The sequence below is a fragment of the Pinus tabuliformis genome, chromosome 1_2, assembly GCF_031772625.1.
Source record: "Pinus tabuliformis cultivar Carrire ecotype Pingquan chromosome 1_2, CPIR1, whole genome shotgun sequence".
Classification (NCBI taxonomy): Eukaryota; Viridiplantae; Streptophyta; class Pinopsida; order Pinales; family Pinaceae; genus Pinus; species Pinus tabuliformis.
Window position 1 is genome coordinate 556,916,147 of NC_142298.1, and position 25,221 is coordinate 556,941,367.

The window sequence follows — 25,221 nt, forward strand, 5'->3', positions numbered from 1 at the left end:
CCAAGATGAATATTGCCAAATGATTAACCTAGCCTCGGAGGAAGTTCTTTTTTTTCCATTCAATCTATCCGACATCCGGAAATACTTAACCACACAGTAAAGGGTTGTAGATTTCGAATAGTTGTGCCCAGGGAGGAGGAGGCGGCTCTGATACCATGTTAGACCCACATGGAATGTGAAGAGATATGAAGGATAAAACAGTGAATTTCCTTTTACTATTAACGTAGATGTACATTTATAATACATTCTTATGACTGTTGGATTCATCTTCTAACGTATCTTGGACTCCTTTGACTATTTATCTTCCACACCATAACCCTTAGAGGATTGGGTGTCCAGCAATCCTCCACCTTATGTTGAAATAAGAAGCCTTTGGCAATTATAAGGGAAATCATTATTATTTGAAAGTTGTTGCCTCAAAGTAATAATGTAGCTTAGTTGTTCATTTTCTTTCAAAACTAGATACACCAACTAGCATTTTAAATAAATGAATCCCCAAAAAATTGGGAAAATACTGACAAGACATCTTCACCACCATCCAACATGGTGACACATACACAGGACTTGCCATTACCAAAACCAGATCGAGATCCGCAATATATAACGAAACAAACAATCTTCCTATACCCAATTGAGCTCATTTTCTTAACATCAATGTGTATGACCTGCATCGAGTATCACAATAGTTTGCATGAATATTAAATAAGAACATTCAATCAAGCTAATTTAGTACGATTTCATTTAAGCACTTGTAACGTTGATGGTAAAATACATATTCTGTGAAAACTATCCAACACATACCTATGATCAAATGCAAATGTGGGTAGGAATAACAAATCATAAGTTTTTAAGAAGCCATATCAAATTGGGACAATGAGAAAACTAGATAGAAAGAATTGAAAACTTTAATGCTAAAGACTATTGTTTCTTTAAGCGTGGGGTGGGAGTGGGACCTGAATCAAGATCATGGACCTAGGGAGGATGTCTCCCAGGCCACAGCCTGGGCTCAGTGAGTGCCTTTATTCTCTCCTATTACCAATTGTGTGGTGCCTTTCCATAGCCAGCTCCCCATGGATGGGCTTTTCCATTCATCCCCCTTCTCATTTGGTGGTTTTGAAATTCTTAACACCTTTTCCTCCTCTCAAGGGTTTATTGAGGAAGACTTCATACAAATCGTTCCTCCTTTTGCAGCCAAGAATGTATCTTTAAGGGGGGTGGCACTGGGTGTAAGCAGTTTTTTCAATGCGTTGTTGGAGTCAGATGGTGTAGAGAAAGTTATCTCTTCAGCAAGTCTAGTCAAGCTTGTAAACGTCCATTGTGGTGGTTCGAAAAATGGGGGGATTTCAACTTCTCGAGGAGGAAAAGTGGCAGATAGTAAGAGAAATAAGAGAAAATGTTTGAGGATGCGGAGTGAGCGTCCAAAGATGAATCTAGGGGAGGACGTTATGATGGAACAAGTTTTGGAGTTGGTCGAAAAGCTGGTGGTGTGAGGGGTCGCAAATTCAATTTCAAAACCTTGTCGGTCAGAGTGGGTGGAATGTACCCTAATCCAACGTATTCAGAAAACCCCTGAGGTATGTTTGCTAGCAAAAGGATGGTTCCAACTAAAGTTACAATCTTGAGGTGGTTTACACAACTTGTTTGGAGCTTGGATTTGATTCCATTGGTTTTCAGAAAATGGACTCTTCTCTTTGATGTGAACAGAGAGCGAATGGATGCTATCCTCATTTTGGTTCATCTTTCGGGCCTTCCCTCTCAGTATTGGAGTCCCAAAATCCTCTAGGATATTGGGAACTCCTTGCTCTATTTCTTGAAAGTTGACATGTCTTCTCTGGAGACAGGTGATGGATCAATGGCGTGCAGTCTTGTTAACATTGATCTAAGAGAAGAGTTGATAGATGAAATGGATATTGGGGTTGGAATGGCCCGCATGCAAGTGTTTGACTTCGAAGGGGTGCCTTTTAGATGTTGGCAATGCCATAAATATGGGAATTTAGTGGAACAATGTGGACTTCCTCCCTCCAAGAAGCCATGGAGGGAATCAGAGCTTCCTCCAACTTCGATGGTTCAAGGGGTTTCTAAAGAGTCGATCAAATTTCCACTAACCCATAGTGATAAGGTCCCACTTTCATAATGAAACCGAGGGAAGAGTTTTGGAGGAACGCGGGTTTACCCGAGGATAATGTCATGCGGGTTGTTGAAACTTTGACTAAGGTGGGATGTGGGGAAGGCTCTGATGTTGGGACACCCAAGGAAAGAAACACTATTATGGGCACTCTATCTAAAGCGGGTCTGAATATGGAACTGGGGCTCTCGAATGTCTCTAAAGTCATAGATGAAATGGTATATGAGTTTTATCACATGTCTTCATACAAGAGCGAAGGCGTGGGCCATTATAAATTTTTGTATTAATATTAGTTGTGCCTTTTAAAAGATTTAGACTTTTTATCGGTCTCGTATTCTTGGCATATATGTTGGCTTATGATGGTGGATAGCATTATATGCTTATATCAAAGAACAATATGTGGTTTTGATGTATTTAGTGGTGTCGAGATGTCAACTATCTTGGTATGCTGGAATACACACTGGATGTGTATCTAGAGAATGTAATTTTGTATCATTTTAATCAATAAAAGAAAACTGTGATTTTTTGTGTGGAAGAAAATAATTTTAAAAATAGTAGTAATTTTGTTAATTGTTATGATATTTTTAAATCTTGGCAATGTGAGATGTATCATGAGGGTTTTGATGTCTATTTTAATTTACTAGTCATTTCTTTTATATGGCTACACTGGTTCCTATCAAGATCAAAGACTTTACCCTTCATTGTAAAGATTTGTGAATACACACATACACACTTTCACTCCCCATTTTTTTGTTTTGCAAATTTGTGAGTCTATTTGAGTTTACTAGCCATTTCAACTCGTTAAAAATTGTTTTTTAAATTTGTGAGTCTATTTGAGTTTACTAGCCATTTCTTTTATATGGCTACATTGGTTCGTATGAAGATCAAAGACTTTGCCCTTCATTGGTAAAGATTTGTTAACACACACACATACACACTTTCACTTGCCATTTTTTGCAACTCGTTAAAAATTGTTTTGCAAATTTGTCGAGAAACTACCTACCTACCCTAACTACATATTGCTTAAAATTGTTTTGCAAATTTGTCGAGAAACTACCTACCTACCCTAGCTACATATTGCTTGACAATTTAAAATGTAAAATGGTACCATTTTTTGCAACTCATTAAAAAAAGTTTTGCAAATTTGTCGAGATACTACCTACCTTAAGTACATATTGCTTGACAATTTAAAATATAAAATGATATTAGTACCCAGTGAATTTCATATAGTTATTATATAAAACTAAAAATCAACAACTCAGTGTATTTGTCAAACTCTTGAATCCACAAGCTTTGGAATACCCTACTAGAAACATCTATGTAGTAAACATAATTTTAAAAAGAAAATTAACTCCAACGCTGAATTAATCTTGCCTAACGAAAAATAAAAGTAAAAAACCTGTAAAAACATGAATTGAAACCCTATTATTAGCAAAAATGTGTATTATTGTTGGCAAAAATGTGCATTTGTTTGATTGCCATTTCAGTTGGAAAAGCATATAAATTGAAAACCAAAACAAAAACGTGTATGGAAAATGCACCAAAACAACATCCAACCAACCTGGACCCAAAAAGCATCAACCCATCCTTTTAAAAATAGAAAGCATCATTTTTTTAAAATAGAAAGCCAAGAATTGGACATTTAAAAAGCAAAAAAACATCAAATCAACCCTTCTGTCTTTTTTTGGAAAAAAAAGAAAAAGCCCAAGAATTGAAATTTAAAGAAGCGCGAAATCTGAATTGAAGAGAGGAGAGCAGGGATTTTGTCTATCGATAACTGGTAGACGGTTCTAGTGGAAGTAGAGGCGGTCATAGCCGTTGAAGGGAATCCCTATATATATATATACATATTAAGTCTTTATCAGTTTTCCAGCATTTTCCTCCCTCCTCCGTATCCAGTCTAGTATGCTTGTGTTGTTGGGCTGTCTGAGTCTGTGGTTTGAGTCTGGGTCTATTTGTGTTTAGGTCGAGTTTGAGTCAGTCATGTCTGTCTCTGTGTCTTTGTATGTATATGTGTGGGATAGAGGAGGAGGAGGAGGCTGGAGTGAAGCGGAGACAAGAGCAGGGCAGGGCAGGGCAGTGGAGCCGTTTCATGGAAATCAATTGTCTCTCGGACATTGGCTCTGAGCTGTTTCATGGAAATCAATTGGCGCATGGAGATTAATTAATTATTTCTCAGAAATAGTATGAATCCAAATATATTTAATTTGAGTATTTCTGTGTTCATCTCTGCTCTGCTGAATCAAATTATATTTAATTTGAGGATTTATGTTCATCTCTGCTCTGTTGACAGAACTAATTCCATTTCATTACCTTGTATTTTTTTTGTGCAGTGTAAAATTGTAAATTACTGAACAATCTACGCCAGGAATGAATGAAGGGTTGACGTTGTTGCAGGGAAATTAATGACGGAAAAGATCGTTGACGTTGGCACTGTTCAAAGCCTACTTAACTGAAGAAATAAAATCACTAATCCCAATTCCAGGTATATATATATATAGCCTGCATCTCTCCTAAAAATGGTGCAGCGTTACCCATTTTTGTGGGATTGAAGGCTCTGCGTCCTCATCAATCATTTCAACCTGATTTGTCCACCATTTCAATCAGATTTAATTTCGCCTTCGTTGCTTCAATCGGCCTGTGTACGGCTCTGGCTTAAGCAGTTTATCGCCATGCCAAGCATCCCTAGCTTTTTGCATGACTTCTCATAGCCTCGTGTTTGGGTTGGGTTAAATCTACGGTGTATTTGTTTAATTTGTGGTTTTGCGGTATAATAGTTTTTGGTTCATGGAGATGAGAATAGGTTTTGGTTCAATTGTCTCTCAGAAATGGTATGGCAGAGTCAAATTCTATTTAATTTCAGAATTTCAGTGTCTCTGCTACTAATTCCATTTCATTATTATGCATTGTATATTATTTAACAATCTTTACGGGCTAATGGATGAAAGCAGGAAAGAGGTTGTCGACGTGGTTGAGAAATGAATGAAAGAAGGAAAGAGGTGGTTCACGTTGTTGCTGTTCAAAGCCTACAGGCTCGCTGAAGAAATGAGATCGAATCCCAATTCCAGGTATGTAGAGATGGCCCTGTATGATTAGTTTAAACCTGGCTAATTGAAGGCTATGCTTCCTCCTCAGTAATTTCTATTAGATTTAATGTTTCCTTCATTGTTTCAATCGGCCTGTGCACCTTTGTCTCTGGCTCTAGCTTCACCAATTTATCCCCTGCGAATTTGTCACTGGCTTTTTGAAAGACTTCTCATAGCTCTGTATTTGGCTTTAATCTCTGCTGTGTATTAGTTTAGTTTAGTTTGTGGGGTTTAACCTCTTCTTTATTATAAGTTTAACCCATATTGTTTTCATATAACTTGTTGTGTTTTGTGTTCTTTGTTCGTTTAACCCGTGGTTTGGTTGTTGGTATAACTCACTGTGTATTTGTTTCGTTTAGGTTGTTGGTATAACTCACTGTGTATTTCTTTTCTTTAACCTGAGGATTTTTGCCATAACATGGTGTGTATTGTGCCGTGTGCATCAGCTGCCATGGATTTAAGGCTCTGTTTCTTCCTCAATAAATTTAATTTACTTTTGTGCCGTGTGCATTAGCCATGGATTTAAGGCTCTGTTTCCTCCACAATAATTTAATTTTACCTCACCTCTTTTACCCTTGATGGGGCTCTGTTTCCTCCTCAATAATTAATTTTACCCTTGATGATTTAATTTTACCTCACCTCTTTTACCCTTGATGGGCTCTGTTTCCTCCTCAATAATTAATTTTACCCTTGATGATTTAATTTTACCTCACCTCTTTTACCTTTGATGGCCTCTGTTTCCTCCTCAATAATTAATTTTACCCTTGATGTGGCCATTTTTAACGCTCTGCTTCCTCCTCCTCAATCAGTTATATTAGATTTAATTTTTCCTTCATTACTACTTCAATCGGTCTCCAGCTCTAGCGTCACCAATTTATCCCCTGCGAATTCAAGCATCAATGGCTTTTTGGATGGCTTCTTGGGTTTAATCTGCTGCTGTGTATTAGTTTAGTGTGTGGTTTTCCTGTATAGCAGCTCTTCTTTATTTATCAGTTTAACCCATGGTTTTAGCGATAACCGTGTTTAATGGATTTAAGGCTGTCATTCCTCCTCAATAATTGCAACAACCTGATGTGATTTCAATTAGATTTAATTTCTCCAATCCGCCCACCTGTGTACGCATGTCTCTGGCTCTACCTTAACCAGTTTATCCCCATCAATTCAAGCATCTCTGACTTTTTGCTGGACTTCTCACAGCCCTGTGCATCTCTGACTTTTTGCTTGACTTCTCACAGCCCTGTTTTTGGGGTCTTTTTTGGATATTACTTTGTGCTGTGTGTTCGGCTTCTTTCTTTTTGTGGTATTTTTGAGCTTTTAAGTGAATGAACGAAATATTGAGCAATTGTGTTGTGTGATCAGGGTGGGTTATCATTAGGTTTTTTCCAGGCTGCTTGACACCCCAACCCAATCCAATCCATGAACTATTATTGTCTAAGGTTAGGTTAGTGCAACACTATGGAATCATCGATTCATTCCAGGATGAGCTTAGGTGTAATCATCTATTTAGTAGAACCAAATGGCCACCTATATATATGTGTGTGTATATATGAAATCACCATTTGCAATTTGTACTGATGGATTGATTTCCAGGAGAGATGGTCAATGGCTCTGAATTTTTATTTTATTTTTTATTTTATTAGTATTCATATTAATTATATTATTAAAATTAAATAAATTAATTTAAATTTTTATATAAATTATAGCTATCATTTTTATATGGAAAAAGAATATTGTGCATTTTGTTTTTCTATATTTCTTTTTTAATGGTAGTTTTGCTTACAAAAGTTGCTCTGTTTTTTTATATTTCTTTTCTAATTTCAGGTTTGCTTACAAGAGTTGCTCCTAAATAAGGGTTTACTTATACTTTCTGAAAAGTATCAACGTAGGTACCACCATTTTCATTATTTGAATATATAATAGAAGAGATATATGTGCAAGAGGAAATACAAAATTTGCAATATACTTCATTAAAAATATTTCATTTTTTCATGTGTTTTTTTTCCTAATATTTATATGTTGTGTGGCAGATTTATTTACATTTACAGGAATGGCTTTCTGAAAAATACCAATGAAGGTACGTTCATTTTCACTATTTGAGTATATAATAGAAGAGATACATATAAAAGAGGAAATACAAAATTTTCATTATACTCCATTAAATAAATATTTCATGTGGCTTTTTTCCTAGTATTTATATGTTGTATGTCAGATTTATTTACAGAGATGGCTTTTCGTTAGGGTTCTACTCAAAGTAATATTTATATGTTGTATTGCAGATTTATTCACAGCAATGGTTGTGTTCTCATTATGGTTTTGATCAATGGAAATATTGATGTAATTATTTTCTTTTCTCAATATTGTGAGAAAATTATGTACATACACTTATTAATAAAGTGATTTTTTTAATGGAAGGAGTTTTAACTCCTTCCAAATGCTCGAGGAGGATGGGGCCCCATTCTTCTTAGAGTAGTGTAGAGTTTTTTGTGGGTTGATTATTTTTCCTTAAACTCATACATATCACAATACATTTACTTTATAGCATTTATATTTAAAACATGCAATTCTACACTTCAATTATATCAATTTTATATTTTAAAATAATTTGGGCACATAGAAATTATACAATTTTACACAAATGCATGAAAAAACACTAAATATCTCTCTACTACACAAACCATTCATATTATTTTCATTTTTATACTACTTTTGCATTTTTATTGTTTTTTGAAGGATTTTTGCCATTTGTGTATTATTTCATATTATTTTCATTTTTATATTATTTTTGTTTTTGATTGACTTTTTGAAAATTTCTGGTTTTTTTGTATTATTTTATATATTTATTTAGTTAAATAAGATGATACCTTTGGTATTATTTTATATATTTATTTAGTTAAATAAGATGATATATATATATATATATAATTGATAAAATTCTGAATTGTGTAATATGTATTTATTCTTCTGAAGTTGCATATCTATTTGTGGTTTTCAAAATGTTTTATTTTAATATTGAATCTAAATCCTATGTTGTGTGTTTATTTTTTTGAATTTGTATTATCTATGTTTATGCCAAAATGGTTGTATAAATATTTGAATGTGATTTGAAATTGGACACAAATTGAAATTCTAATGTGTTTGTTGTATTGAATTGTGCTTGCAATGAATTTTGTTGTGTAAATTTGAATGTATATATAATGTAGGTGTGTGTTCGCTTATTTGAATTTGTATTTTTGTATGTTTATGCCAAAGTGGTTGTATGGATATTTGTATGTGATTTGAAATTAAACACGAAATATAAATTGTAATGTGAGTTTTGTGTATTGAATTTCGATTGCAAAGGTGTGTTTTTTGTATTGAGTTGTGATTGCAATGAATTTTGTTTTGTAGAATTGAATGTCTAGATGTAATCTAGGTTTGAAATAATGTATTGTGTGCTTACTTATTTAAAATTGCATAACCATATTTGAGTGTTTGTTTTTGTATCGACTTTAAATTGTATAATGTGTGTTTAATTATGTGATTTGAAATTGGAGTGTGATTTGAAATTGTGTTGACTTTAAATTGTATGTGATTTGAAATTGCATTGACTTTAAATTGTAATGTGCTTAGTGTATTGATTTGTAGTTGTGATGAGTTTTACTGTGTGTAATTGTGATTGCAAATGTGTGTTTTTTGTATTCAATTGTCATTGCAATGAAAGTTGTTTTGTAGATTTGAATGTGTGGATATAATCTAGGTTTGAATTAATGTATTGTGTGCTTACTTATTTAAAATTGCATAAGCATATTTGGGTGTTTGTTTTTGTATCGACTTTGAATTGTATAATGTGTGTTTACATATGTGACTTGAAATTGTAATGTGATTTGAAATTGTATTGACTTTAAATTGTATGTGATTTGAAATTGCATTGACTTTAAATTGTATGTGATTTGAAATCGTATTGACTTTAAATTGTAATGTGCTTAGTGTATTGATTTGTAGTTGTGATGAGTTTTATTGCGTGTAATTGTGATTGCAATGAATTTTGTTTTGTAGAATTGAATGTGTAGATACAATCTAGGTTTGAATTAATGTATTGTGTGCTTACTTATTTAAAATTGCATAAGCATATTTGAGTGTTTGATTTTGTATCGGCTTTAAATTGTATAATGTGTGTTTACTTATGTGATTTGAAATTGTGATGTGCTTAGTGTATTGAATTGTAGTTGTGATGAGTTTTATTGCGTGTATCTAATGTAGATTTGCTTACTCCTTTGAACTTGTATATGTATGTTTGCTTATTTGAATTATATGCATGTGTGTTTGTTTGAAATTGTTTATGTGTGTATATAGAGTGTTTTGTTAATGGTTTGTTATGTATATTGTATGTGATTTGAAATTGTAATGTGTTTGGTGTATTGATTTGTAGTTGTGATGAGTTTTATTGTGTGTATCTAATGTAGATTTGCTTACTCCTTTGAATTTGAATATGTATGTTTGTTTGTTTGAAATTGTTTATGTATGTATATAGAGTGTTTTGTCAATGGTTTGTTATGTATATTGTATGTTTGTATGTGATTTGAAATTGTAATGTGCTTGGTGTATTGATTTTATTGTGTGTATTTAATGTAGATTTGCTTACTCCTTTGAAGTTGAATATGTATGTATATAGAGTGTTTTTGTCAATGGTTTGTTATGTATATTGATTTGAACTTGTATATGAATTCGTAATGCTTATCTTTGTCATGTTGATATTGTTTGTATTTGATGTAGCATATGCATGTAAGAGTGGTTTTATCAATGTTATGTTTGTGTCATTTGAAATTGTAATGTGCTTGGTGTATTGATTTGTAAGTGTGATTAATTTTATTCACTGTATTTAATGTAGGTTTGCTAAGTCCATTGTTTTCAAATTTGTATATGTATGTTTGTTTACTTGAAATTGTTTATGTATGTATCTGAAGTGTTTTGTCAATGCTTGGTTATGTATTTTGATTTGAATTTGAAATGTTTATCTTCTTCGTGTTGATATTGCATGTGTACGTAAGAAGGGTTTTTATCAATGTTATGGTTTATGATGTATGTTTGTATGCAATTTGAAATTGTAATGTGCTTGGTGTATTGATTTCTCATTGTATTATTTCAAAAAATATTATATATTATTATTTTTTTTCTATTTCAAACTTTTTAAATATTTTGAAACTTTTTTTTTTTCTTTTTCTTTTTCTTCTTTTTAAATGGCTTTTCTTGCATTTTTTGCATTTATCATTTAAAAACTAACAAGTTAACTGTAACACTTGCAATAAAATACATACATTTTATTATATATAATTTATCTCATTCTTGAGAAAAATAAAAAATATTATTAATAACTATTTTTAAAAATATCAATATGATTAATTATAAATTTTTATCATAATTTATTTCCATTCATGCTAAGAAATTAATATGTTGTTAAAAAAATACATTAACATTATTAATACTTTAAGTATTAAATTAATATAATTAAAAAAAAAAATTCCATTGAAATCATTAACCATTTAAGTTATTAAATCGATATAATTAAAGCAATTGTGCATGTTGATATGTTAAAAACCCCATATCAACAAAAAATGCACACAAGTTTTTGGGGCAAATAAGCTTCCACCTTCACGTGGTTGACCCTGTTAGTAGAGATCACATTCTCGAAGCAAAGAGGAGCTGTTTTTTTTTTTATTTATTAATGAAAAATTATTATAATAAAAATAAATAAATTATTATAGTTATTATAATGAATAAAAAAATTTATAAAAATAAACATAATAAATAATAAATTATTATAATAAATATTTAAAAAAAATTGTTAATAATAATTATAAATATAAGTAATTATTATAAAAAAATAAATGATTTCCCAACAATGAAATTTAACCTGCTTAAAATATCGCATTTCAAACCAATGAAAATGAATTAAACACTACCTTACTCAATAAGAACTCATAATAACAATGCAATTACAAGCACAAAACAAAAAGAAGATTTTTTAATTATTAATGCAAATTATTATAATCAATATTTAAACCTAATATATATTAAAATTATTATTATAATAAATTATAAATTAATAAATAATTACAGACTATAAACAAAATAAATAAATTATTATAATAAACGTGATATATAATAAAGAAATTATTATAATTACTATATTAAATGACTAATTACTTTAATTAATTAATTAATTATGAGTAATAAATAAATATTTAAAAATAAATAACTATTATAATAATTAAATAATTATTATTTAAAAATAAACGTGATAAATAAAATATTGAATATTATAATAAATATAAATAAACATATCCCAACAATAAACTATATAAATTTTACCCTATTTAAAAGATAATAGTGAAAATGAATTAAATGCTACATTTTACTCAATAAGAAAATATTAATCCAACCAACTAAAACGTTTTTATAAATAAACTTTTAAATAGTGAAAATGAATTAAATGCTACATTTTACTCAATAAGAAAATATTAATCCAACCAACTAAACAATTTTTATAAATAAATTGACTCACCTTTATTGTAAGATAGAAAAAGTGGTGATTCCATCCTTTAGTATCTTTACACTTGAAGAGATGTTAACAATCAATGTGGTACATAAATTATATTGAATTAAGTATTTTCCTTTTATTAAATCAATAATGTACTAAAAAGTGAAAGATAGTTATTCCCATGTTTATTTAAAAAAAAAAAAATCAATAATTATGATATTTTGTCAATATAATTTATAAAAGTATACATTCACCATATTAAATTAAATCAATATAATAAAAGTCAAAGACATAATTATTCTTCACATGTATAATAAATAAATAAGTATTATGACATTTTATCCAACATGTGCGTTACACTGAAAAATATAATTTGAAAATTGTGCATACTCCATATTATATTAAATTTTGCCTCCTACTAAATTGACTACATAATAAAAACTAAAGACAATTTGAAATAACAAAGCAATGCTTCCACTTAAGGTATTAGGTGCATCTAGGGTCGCAACCAAGTGGAGTCTCATACAATCCTATTTATAGAAGCCCATTAGAGGGCAAATTGTTCTTCTATTCAACTTTAGGGATGACTACATCCTAGGCTCATGCTTGGCTAGTGAAACAAAAAATATAATTCATTTGCATAATTTAATTTAACTCTCTCATATAGGTGTTTCTCAAGTCCTTCCAATAATTATGCAACATAACAAGAGCGTTATTTGTTAAATATTTAGCACTTTGAACAACAATATCCAAAATACATAATATATTCATGGTTATAAAACATGCACATTACGAGTTTGACTCGAGACCTTGTGATCCTTATCATTTTTGTATAGTATTTGTGTAGTTATATCACATTAATTAAGGCCTCTCTAACCTACCCAATTGCAAGCTTTCTATCAAAATGGTAGGTGTATATGAGTCGACCTAATGGCTATGAACACGTGCTTCCTCATATGAGGCCACATGTTCAAATCTAGAGTTGGGGTAGAGTATGTACACTTTTGTGGACCTTAGTAGTCAAATTACTACGTGAAGACAGGTCCTACACAAACAAGGAAATCTCATACATCAATTTGGTGTCTAACCATGACGTTAAAATTATATTATTATTAATATTCGTATGGCCTTTCCCAAAAATACAGTATCACATTTGTACTCTTATCACTCTAGATAGTGGAAATTTGACTTTCCTTCAAATATTGATTTTTTCCATGTAATTTAGTCAAGACAAACTTGAAATTGTTATATATAAACATCTGTCTTACTAAGATGGATGATGTCATCTACAAAATGCGGGGAAGTGAGTTACAAGTTTGACACGAAACCTTGCAATCGTTGCGGTTGTTGTATAGTATTTTTGTAGTCATATCACATTCATTAAAGCCTCACTAACCTACCCAATTACAAGATTTCTATCAAAGGGGTAGGTGTATATGAGTCGACCTAATGGTTATGAACATGTGCTTCCTCGCATGAGGCCACATGTTGAAATCTAGAGTGTGGGTAGAGTATGTAAATTTTCGAAGACTTTAGTAATCAAATTGCTACGTGAAGACGAATCCCTTGTTACACAAACAAGGTGATCTCATACATCAATTTGGTGTTTGGGCTTGACCATGACTTTAAAATTAGACTATTATTATTATTATTCATAGGCCTATACAAAAATACTTTGTCATATTTTGTATTGTGATCAATCTATATAGTGGAGATTTGACTTACTCTCAAATATTGAATTTCCCTACCTAAATATTATAGTTACGTAATTTATTCAAGGTAAGCTTGAAATTGTTATACATAAACATCCAACTTACTATGATTCATGTCATCCACAAGAATGTGAGGAAGCATCCTTTAGTTTTCCCCACAAGGTTTTCCTTCAAGAGGAAACCACACATGACTTTAAGAAAAATAAATGAGCACTCCATTTAAAAAGTAAAGGTCATGCAAACTTTGAAATATGAAAGGAAACTTATGATGAACTATATAGACATACCCCTTACCAAAGGTTGTGGAATGTCCCATCCTCCAATAACAAGGACCTTAATGACCTAAATGAAGTAAAAGTTAGCCAACCCTACAAACTCTCCATTCTTAATTTTATTTAACTTTAATACTTTTAAGAACTTATCCTTTTTAAATCTCAAAGGATTGAATATGAGGCCTCTTAGGTTTGGAAAATTAATACATAAAGTTCCCTGGAATTTCTCCAATTCAAAGTGATAGTGTTGGCCCATAGATATGGGGTATCTTATATTTTGCAAACCCCATCAAAGCCATCTCACTAAAAGATAAAAGTAATGGATACGAATTATACTAGAAATTTTATGAAATACACACATTCCTTGTCCCATCAGTCTAAGACCTAAGTTTTCCACAATCAATAATGAGTGCCTTCAACAACAAAACAAAACCGAAGCCCATTCTTCTCTAGCATCGCACATCCCCAAGTTAAAACTACAATCATGTATAGGCTCTGAAATCATACACTTTAAATGCCTTCAATTCATGCGAAATGCCTTTAAAAGATATGCAAACTACATGAAATGGATATGCCTATCAAAGACACATACTCTAATAATAGTGGAAAAATGTGTAGCGAAAGCATCCAACCAAATCTTAGGTCACACTAACATTCTAGTATATTTTTAGAAATGTTTCTTGGACAATATTTTTTTACATTAAAATAAAACCACTAAATCTTACAAAGGGCTTAATCATTTACATAAATCCATCAACACGGATACCATCAACCGAGTAACTAAAGACAACGGTATAAGTCAAACAATCAACTAATTTGATCGACGCCTTAGATTATTTGCATACCACAATGCAACAAAGAACAAGGTGGGCAGTCGATTTCTTATGAATAATTTAACCTGCGAAACTCATACGATGTTCAAGTTGCTTCCCAAAAAGGATCAACCTTCGTTGACCTAAAGGAATTCCCTATTTATCTTGAAATTTAGCCTCCTAAAAATATAGCATACCACACGAACACATTGAGAAGCATATTATCTATTTATATAAATTAAAAAATGCATTTGGCATCATTGAAAACATAAAACAAGTCCACACATCGAGAAGCATATTATCTATTTAGATAAATTAAAATAAAAAATAAAAATACATTACGCATCATTAAAAGCATAAAACAAGTTTTTCATGAATTTGATAGTATGCAACTAGAGTTTTCCAAGAGGAAAAACACATGTATTCTACATGAGAAGGCATAATAATTTATTTCGACGGATCACTAGATAATAGCAACGACCTTCAAAATTTAAAACCAAACTTATATTACAAAATTAGATAAATATTAAACCAAATTTACATTTGAAAATTAGCTAAGTACTAAAACAAACCATAGTTCTTTTAACGAATTACAACCCCAACTAAAAATTTATGATTCCCAACATCACTTGCCATACAACTTCTAAAACCCACCACAAAGGACCAAATGCATCCTTCCAAAATGATTCCTAACAGAGGATCAACCTTCGCATATCTAGAGGAATTCCCTCATCTTGAAATTTGGCCTCCACTATATCAATATTGTGGAAGATCTTAGCGTCAACTGTAATACTCCTATCAATGAATGTCTTCACAAAAATCTGCATACCCCCTCAAAAATGAAGGAAAAGAAGCATTGCAGATTCCCCTAACTGTCATTATCGGCCATAATCAACCAGAGTTCTACTATCATCTTCACATTGCTTTCCCAACAAAGAACAATCTTTGATGATCTCAAGGAATTCCATCCTTGCCTTGAATTTTGGCCTTGTTCATGGTATCTGAAATCTCAACGTCAATAGTAATTGTCTTCCCAATTAGAGTTTCGACAAAGATATGCATTCCACCTCTCAAACACAAAACCAAGTGAAAAGATGATTTCTTTTGGATGTTTATAATCACTTCAGGTACAACCATCCTCCAGTTTCTTTCTAGCAAGATTCATTGTTAGTAGCTAGAATGTATGCCCTCTTCAACTTGTATCTTTTCCTAGCTTAACTTGTATACCCTCCTTAATGGTGCCTGAGATCTCCCCCTCAAAAGAATGGTTTTGCCACTCAAAGCTAAATACAGAATTCCATCCCATAATTGAGGAAAGGCAGCAAATGCTTTCCAATGAGTTTCTAGAATCTTGACGTTCACATTGTCAAAATAGTCAGAACTCTCTACCCCTAGATATAGTATTTCCAATGAATACCTTCACTAGCTCTTTTAAGTTAATGTCTTTACAAATATCTACTTATTGGAAACCACTGATACAAAACAAGCCTCCATACCAAAAAAGCATATGATAAAGTGAATCAACTTTTATAATAAAACAATTCGAACAAGAAATATATAACTTACCCTTCTTTATCCTTAAAACTGCAAATAAACTTCAACATATACCCAAAAAATGTATGATAAAGTCAATCAAATATTTCAATAAAACAATTCAAAAAGGTAAGAAATAGAATTCCCTTCTTTATCCTTCAAACTGCAAATAAACTTCATTTCCAAATAGGTTATGAGGTAAAGGCCCCCCCCCAAAAAAATGTGGCAATCTACAAGCTACCAAAATACACTAAATTCAAAGAAACTGAAAAATCCAATTTTCTCTCTTTGGTTAGGCAGCTACTTTTTAAGGGGTACTCCACTTGTTCTAAATATAGACTCTATTACAAGTACCATGTTTAACATAGCACTAAGTTGTGCTTAACTCCCTCTGTTACCAGCATTTTAAACAAAAGGTTGATTCATGACAAACATTTCTTCAAATGGAGAATTCTTTACAGATTCCAATGGTAAATTATATCTGAGTGTTGGAAGGTTGCTTTAAAAAGGAAAGAGTTATCAGAAGTCACTAGGAAAGTCTCATGGTAGGTATTGACACTGATATTGAAAATATGGATTCACTGTTATTGACTAAAAACACCAAGACGCTTGGCTTGCTTTGTTAGCAGATCTTTCACCAGGAGAACAGAGCATTGTTGTTGTTGTCTTTCGTTATACCAGGTTGTGTCAACCTGATAAACAAGTCACAAAAACACAGGTTGTTGTTGTTGTTTCCACTGAAGAGGCAACATAAGTTGTCTGAGAGGAGCTAGCTCCTATCAAAGCAGAATCATTGGCTGAAACTAGAGTTGCAACACATGCTTCTCTAGAAGCCCAAGTGGGAGATTTAAATGAGGATCTCATAAAGGATAACTTCGTTATTGTATATCAGCTTTTGGATGAGAAGATGGATAGTGGATTTCCTTTAACTAAACAACCTAATATTTTGAATGACATAATTGCACCACCAAATATTGTCAATAGAATGTTTAAATGTTGTGATTGGGGGTTCTTCAAGTGTGAGCAATACTCTTCCACGTGCCATTGCAACTCATGCTCCATGGCATGCAAGTGACCTAAAACATCCAAACAATGAAGTTTTTGATGCCATTATCAACAAGGATGGATTTCTTTTGAAGTGTGAAGTTTTTGGTAAGGTGCAAGTGAATTCCCGACCCTCTAGTGTGCCAGATTTAATGCCAATCCTTCTATTATTAATGATTCCAAGTTTCACCCATTTAATGCCAATCCTACTATTATTAATGATATTATATTTCACCTATGTGTTCGTTCTCAACCATGGGAATCTCACCAAGTTTTATTAATGGTGCCACTTAACGGGGACTTACAAGATTATGTAAGAATATCCTTCAAGAGTATCCGCAAAAAATGAGCCTGCCACTTCCTAGTTATCTCTGTCAAAGGTCAGGAAAGATACATTTGCCAACTTTTATCTATGTTGTTGAAGTCTTTAGGGTTCATTATACAAGGAGTGTTACACACACTAAAAAAAATAAACAGAAATTAAGGATGATCGAACAACATGATTGGAATTCAAGCACAAGTTTTTGATTCTGATAAGGAGAGGTTGTTGTTCCAAATATTTCTTCCTTTGAAGCTGTTGTTTCATACCATATTGACTTCCCAGCTTCAATTTTCTCCAAGAAAAATGGTTAGCTGTTGGGTTGGAAAGGCTGCGTCTCCCTGATTGGACGAGATTTTTGAGACTTCCAATCATTGTTTGAGGGTTTTCCTTCATGAAGGATGCATTGTTTAAGAATTTAGGGATTTGAGAATCAATTAAGGAATTAGAGAGTTGCATAGAGTGGAGCTAACAAAGATTAATTATTGAGTGGTGGAAGAGAGGATCAGCATGACATGGGCCAGAATAAATGTGAGAACATACATGGCCGGTTCCGATCACTTCGGTTGTGTAGTGCGGGGCTTAGAAAGCAGCTCGAGCATAAGAAAAAGAGGAAAAAGGATTTCTGCAAAAGGACCCTTTGTGTTCCCTATCCGGTCTAGGGTGGTTGGAGCTAAGTATTCTTCACACTGTACAGTGGACGTCTCTGGCACAACAGAACAGGCTGAATGTGTTTCTTGATGTTACTGCTTTGGGACAAGAGAATATGTCTCCCTTTAAGCCAGATTTTATTATCACATCCTTTTAGAAGGAGGAATATGGAAGCCTTTCCACAATTTTGAGTTTTTCTTCAAGCAAACATCTGAAGACTTTCTTATGGCAGCAACCCCTATCTAAGGCAACATCTGGTTTAATGGAGTGGAGTCTGGGCAGCAAGGTGCTAAGAATGGTGAGTTGGATCACCTGCGTCCCAATTCAGGCAGCAGCGAAGGCCTTAGGGCATCTTTGGGCAGCAGTAAAGCTTATTAGGATAGCAACGAGGTCTATTAGGTCTCTCTAATGATAACAAAGAAGCAGAGTTGTGAAGGAAAACTGAGAAGTGACAGAAAGATCTTGTAAGCTGGTTAGTTGTGTTGTTGATAGGATAATTGATATTGTAATCTTTGAAAAAGAGTGCTACTATTTCTAAATTGTTGACCGTTGTACCACAAATTCTGTTGGTGTAACGGCCCTTGGAGTGAGACTATGAAATTGTAACTTCCTATACACTGTTGGTATTGCTAAAAAATTCTGTAATTGTTTACATCGTTGTGCAATCAATGGCATCTCTGTTAATTGAAAAGGGATTTTGTGATAGTGGTACAAAATAGTCATATGTTCTTTTGACCCTAAGGGTAAATTCTCATGAGTCCTAAGGGATATCACATTCAAGTCTCGACAAAAATCTCCATACCACAATGCAGAGAAAGAACAAGGCAGAGGGTCAATTCTTTCATAATAAATCAGCAAAAGTCCTTCCATCTTAAAGTTGCGTCCCACCAAATATCAACCTCTACTGATTTGTAGGAATTCTCTCTGGTCCTGAAACTTGGTTTTCACATTGTCAGTTCTATCAAAGCTCTTAAAATCAAGAGAGATAGTCTCACAAGTTTACATCTTCATGGAGATATGTATATCTCCTTGGAGATGAAGGACAAGAAGCAAGGTAGATACTTCTGAATATCATAATCACCCAAAGTCTTGTCATAATCAAACTTTATCCAGCAAAGAAACATTTTTTATGATCTAGAGGAATTCCTTACCTATCTTGAATTTTAGCCCCATCATAAATGAGACGATGGGGAAAGAAGAGATAGGACCACCTTCCCCACCCTCATTTCACTTTCTAATAGACCTACATTGTTGATAGTATCTGAGTTCTCAGCCTCAAGAGTAATTGTCTTCCTAAATAGAGTTTTGAGATCTACACTCGCCTCTCAAACACAACCAATTGAGAGAGATTCCCTATGAATATTGTAATCAATTAGATACAACCATCCTCTAGTTTCTTGACAACAAAGATTAACCATTGTCGTTTAGGAGGTAAGCCCTCCTTATCTTGTATTTTTTTCATTGATATTATCAAAGGTGTATGAGCTTTCCACCTCGACAGCAATGGCTTTTCACATTCAAAGTCCTAACAAAGATTTGCATTCCACCTCTTAGAACAAGCAACAAGTGAAGCATGGATTCCTTTTGGATAACAAGTGAGGGCTTGTCCATCCTTCAACTACTTTCCAGAAAATGTCAGTCTTTCCTGATGAGGAGGAATTTCTTCCTACTCTTTAATTGTGGCTTTCACATTGTCAATTGTGTCAACACACCCTAACTTCGGAGTTATAGTCTTTCCAGTGAATATCTCAACCAACTCTTTCAAGTTTCCAATCAATATCCTCCCAAAATGTCTGCACATTAGCAGCTAATGATACAAAACAAACCTAACCTATTCCAAAATGGGTATCATGAAGTAAAAAAAATTTGCAATAAAAGCAATTCAAACAAGATCGACACATATTTTCCTTCCCTATCCCTAAAACTACATATAAACTTCAATTCCAATACCACTTTCGGAGGTAAAGCCAAAAGAAAGGTTTGGTCATCTACAAACTACCAAAAGATAAAGAGATCAAATCCCTAATATGGATAGCGCCAAAATTTAGGGGATCTCCCCGGTATGAAGTCCCAACTAGACCTCACACAGTTTGGTGTAGGAGTCCCATCCGGTACAATGGCCTGGTTGCCATTAGCTTAAGGCTTTTCCTTAGCTCTTGTTGTTCAGCACACGAGAGTGTTATGCTTGTAACTTCAAGAAAGCGAGGTGAGTGCGTAATGTGACTTTGTGTCCGGGTTCTATTACTATAAGGGAGAGGGTAAAAGTGAGCCTCTATATGAGAGGCAGTAGTACCACCCAGGGAGAGACACACGAGAAACAAGGGTATGTCTAGCATCCAGTGGAGTAGTCCACAGCGGATGACGCAGTCATTAAAACCGAAGTACAAGGGAAAATACGTACACCGTCCAGCGGAGTAGTCCACACATGGGTGATGGTCATTATAACCAAGAAAACAGAAGGATGGTCTGCCTGATGTCCAACGGAGTAGTCCACACGGACGAGACAATAGTGATAAACAATACAACACATCTTCAACAATGTAAGTACTAAAATAACTGAAGTAGTTCAACTATCTGAGTATAGGTTAAGAAAACATGCCTTACAAATGTTTAAAAAATAGCCTTACAAACATATACAAAACATGCGTGAAAACGTGTTGCCCTGAGAGAGGCTTCTGAATTAAGAAAAAGTTCCAAGACACACTTTTGTACACCATACATCACTAGCCCCAGTAGTGGGACATTAGAGCCACTCTTCGCTCCTCAAAGAAAATACTACAGACTCTCAAGGCTATGTGGGAGGAGCCAAGGTGAAAATTCCTTTGCTTATACAATGACGGGGTATATATAGCCAAGGGGGATAACTGACCCTTGTGACTCTTCGACTTCCCTCATGACTATCTGACTTCCTTTGACTTTTTGACTTACATGATTCTTAAACTTCATATGTGCATCTCTTGGACTTTCACATTAATTGACATTTGATTACAAAAAGTATGGCCCATAGTGGTGATGTGGTCGAGACAACTGATGACACAGATCGACAAGACACTACTGACATGTACTGGCTGACTGTGGTGTCCGCGTCGAACTGCTATGCTGTTGAGTGATGGGTGTGCTCTCGGTGCATCATGTCTTCACCTCCGCATGGCAAGATGCACGGGGTCTTCGATGGTCTTCGTCTTTGGTTGATGGTGCACATGTATTTGTCCCTTTCGCTTGCTGCTCGATGTGCTTCGTACGTTCGTTCCACTACGAGCAAGTCTTCTAACATGCGCTCCTTCCCCATCCCGTTCTTCACCGAACCATGTTACATCAATGTACCTGTTCTTGCAAACACTCACGACGAGACGACATCAAATCCAAAAATCTCCTAGTCTAGAATGATGCATTGTTTTTCGTTTCAGGTGCAGGTGACCAAGAGGGAGGACGAGGAACTGAAACTGCGCAGAGCACAACTCAGGTCGGGATGATAGGCTTCGGAGCACTGTCGGGAAAAATTGCGCAGATGTCACTGGGAGGCGGATTTTCACAATCCAAGACAACAGTGATAGCTGCAAGGTAGAACCCAGGTGTGAAGAACTATGCAGTTCCTAGGAGGAAGCAAGGCAGGCTGTCGGGAGGAACTGCTCGAAAATTCTGCGCGGTCTTCAGGATGAGGACTGGGCAGGTCATCCGAGGGTCCAGCTGAGGATCTGCACTATTTTCAAGAGGGAGACAGAGCGGGCAACATGATGTACTAGCAGACATTTCTGCACATTTTTCCAGAGCAAGGCTAGATCGGGCTGCGGGGAGCTGCTGGTCATAACTGGGCATTTCTGAGAGACAGTGTCGGGCAGGAAGTTGTTGCGAAGTTTCCGGGATGAGTGCAGAGCGGGGCAGCAGGGAGAGAGCCAGTCAAAACTGCGCAATTTTCAGAGGGAGAGAAGGGCAAGCCAATAGGGGTAAGTAACTGCTAGTCAAATCTGCACAATTCCTTGGAATAGTGCAGTGATAGGCAGCACAGGCCTAACTCACATGACTGCGCAGTTTCTACAGACAGTGCAGGGCAGGTAGCTGGGAAACTTCTGCGTAGTTTTTGGGTACAGTGCAACCTCGGGTCATAGTGCAGTTCAGGTTTCCTGGTAGACCAGAGGGAGGCTTGATCAGTGATCTTGCGAGAAGCACAAATTGGGTCAGAATTGGGGACAACTTTCGCGTAGTTCTCGGAGTTAGTTAGCATGCTCACTTCCAGGATTGTGCAGTGTAGGCTGCTTTTGCGCAGTTCTGGGCAGCATAGCGGGGTCACTGAGAGCTGAGACTACGAAATGTAGCTCAGTCGGGATGAAATTGATGGAGGGTTGTCCGATCGACAGATTTTCAGGAAAAATGGCTAAGTGTGAGAGAAAGTGAACTTGTGCATACATGACATTGTGATCACACACTTAGGATGACTCGATGATAAGACACCTCAAACCAACAAGACAAACATGTGCTCATTGAGACTGACTTAAGGTTAAGAGTGAAAAGTGTGTCACTTGAGATAGATCTCGGAACGACCGCGACCACACTTGCGTGACAGTGCTTGCAACTTTGTGTGTGAGAATGACCGATGTTCACAAAGTGAAAACAACTCATGCACACAAAAACGAACCTTCAAAATTGCCACAACAAACTCGCAAGCATGACATAGCAATCAACATGCCAAAAGATGACCAGTGGTCAATCAAGAAAAAGGGGTGTAAAGACACGATATGAGCTCAAGGAATGAGCCCGAGTGTTTGCAACCATTAGGGGAAAACCAAGGAAGGCTCTGAATTTTGGATACAGGCCAAAATTTTGGAGGGTTTTGCAGCCACTACAACAATTGGCTTATATTCCGGAAGGGAATTAATGGCCGCATAGGTCATGGGAAGCGAAGTGACTTTCTGGAAACATTTATAGGACCATGATTATCTGTTGAATTTCGAGGGAGAAAACCGAACAATTTTACACCTTACCATATCTTCTGAGGGAGATGAACTCCCAAAATTCGACACCAGTGGTTTAGCGAGCAAGAAACCCTGATTGTTTTAGCGTAATCAAGGAGAACAGACTTTAAACCCTAGTCTCATAGTGAAGACTACCAAAGGCCAAGATGAATATTGCCAAATGATTAACCTAGCCTCGGAGGAAGTTCTTTTTTTTCCATTCAATCTATCCGACATCCGGAAATACTTAACCACACAGTAAAGGGTTGTAGATTTCGAATAGTTGTGCCCAGGGAGGAGGAGGCGGCTCTGATACCATGTTAGACCCACATGGAATGTGAAGAGATATGAAGGATAAAACAGTGAATTTCCTTTTACTATTAACGTAGATGTACATTTATAATACATTCTTATGACTGTTGGATTCATCTTCTAACGTATCTTGGACTCCTTTGACTATTTATCTTCCACACCATAACCCTTAGAGGATTGGGTGTCCAGCAATCCTCCACCTTATGTTGAAATAAGAAGCCTTTGGCAATTATAAGGGAAATCATTATTATTTGAAAGTTGTTGCCTCAAAGTAATAATGTAGCTTAGTTGTTCATTTTCTTTCAAAACTAGATACACCAACTAGCATTTTAAATAAATGAATCCCCAAAAAATTGGGAAAATACTGACAAGACATCTTCACCACCATCCAACATGGTGACACATACACAGGACTTGCCATTACCAAAACCAGATCGAGATCCGCAATATATAACGAAACAAACAATCTTCCTATACCCAATTGAGCTCATTTTCTTAACATCAATGTGTATGACCTGCATCGAGTATCACAATAGTTTGCATGAATATTAAATAAGAACATTCAATCAAGCTAATTTAGTACGATTTCATTTAAGCACTTGTAACGTTGATGGTAAAATACATATTCTGTGAAAACTATCCAACACATACCTATGATCAAATGCAAATGTGGGTAGGAATAACAAATCATAAGTTTTTAAGAAGCCATATCAAATTGGGACAATGAGAAAACTAGATAGAAAGAATTGAAAACTTTAATGCTAAAGACTATTGTTTCTTTAAGCGTGGGGTGGGAGTGGGACCTGAATCAAGATCATGGACCTAGGGAGGATGTCTCCCAGGCCACAGCCTGGGCTCAGTGAGTGCCTTTATTCTCTCCTATTACCAATTGTGTGGTGCCTTTCCATAGCCAGCTCCCCATGGATGGGCTTTTCCATTCATCCCCCTTCTCATTTGGTGGTTTTGAAATTCTTAACACCTTTTCCTCCTCTCAAGGGTTTATTGAGGAAGACTTCATACAAATCGTTCCTCCTTTTGCAGCCAAGAATGTATCTTTAAGGGGGGTGGCACTGGGTGTAAGCAGTTTTTTCAATGCGTTGTTGGAGTCAGATGGTGTAGAGAAAGTTATCTCTTCAGCAAGTCTAGTCAAGCTTGTAAACGTCCATTGTGGTGGTTCGAAAAATGGGGGGATTTCAACTTCTCGAGGAGGAAAAGTGGCAGATAGTAAGAGAAATAAGAGAAAATGTTTGAGGATGCGGAGTGAGCGTCCAAAGATGAATCTAGGGGAGGACGTTATGATGGAACAAGTTTTGGAGTTGGTCGAAAAGCTGGTGGTGTGAGGGGTCGCAAATTCAATTTCAAAACCTTGTCGGTCAGAGTGGGTGGAATGTACCCTAATCCAACGTATTCAGAAAACCCCTGAGGTATGTTTGCTAGCAAAAGGATGGTTCCAACTAAAGTTACAATCTTGAGGTGGTTTACACAACTTGTTTGGAGCTTGGATTTGATTCCATTGGTTTTCAGAAAATGGACTCTTCTCTTTGATGTGAACAGAGAGCGAATGGATGCTATCCTCATTTTGGTTCATCTTTCGGGCCTTCCCTCTCAGTATTGGAGTCCCAAAATCCTCTAGGATATTGGGAACTCCTTGCTCTATTTCTTGAAAGTTGACATGTCTTCTCTGGAGACAGGTGATGGATCAATGGCGTGCAGTCTTGTTAACATTGATCTAAGAGAAGAGTTGATAGATGAAATGGATATTGGGGTTGGAATGGCCCGCATGCAAGTGTTTGACTTCGAAGGGGTGCCTTTTAGATGTTGGCAATGCCATAAATATGGGAATTTAGTGGAACAATGTGGACTTCCTCCCTCCAAGAAGCCATGGAGGG

At 35.0% G+C, this 25,221-nt stretch overlaps 2 long non-coding RNA genes across 3 annotated transcripts in view; one reads left to right on the top strand and one right to left on the bottom strand.

Annotated features, from left to right (window-relative positions):
* Window positions 1-25,221, bottom strand: part of LOC149206815 (uncharacterized) — a 256,541-nt gene that overhangs the window by 116,542 nt on the left and 114,778 nt on the right. The window lies entirely within an intron of this gene.
* Window positions 4,020-7,675, top strand: LOC149206817 (uncharacterized). The gene is made up of 6 exons (XR_016251954.1): window positions 4,020-4,309; window positions 4,459-4,610; window positions 5,077-5,193; window positions 7,033-7,093; window positions 7,239-7,285; window positions 7,488-7,675. It is a non-coding gene; the product is annotated as an uncharacterized LOC149206817 (long non-coding RNA).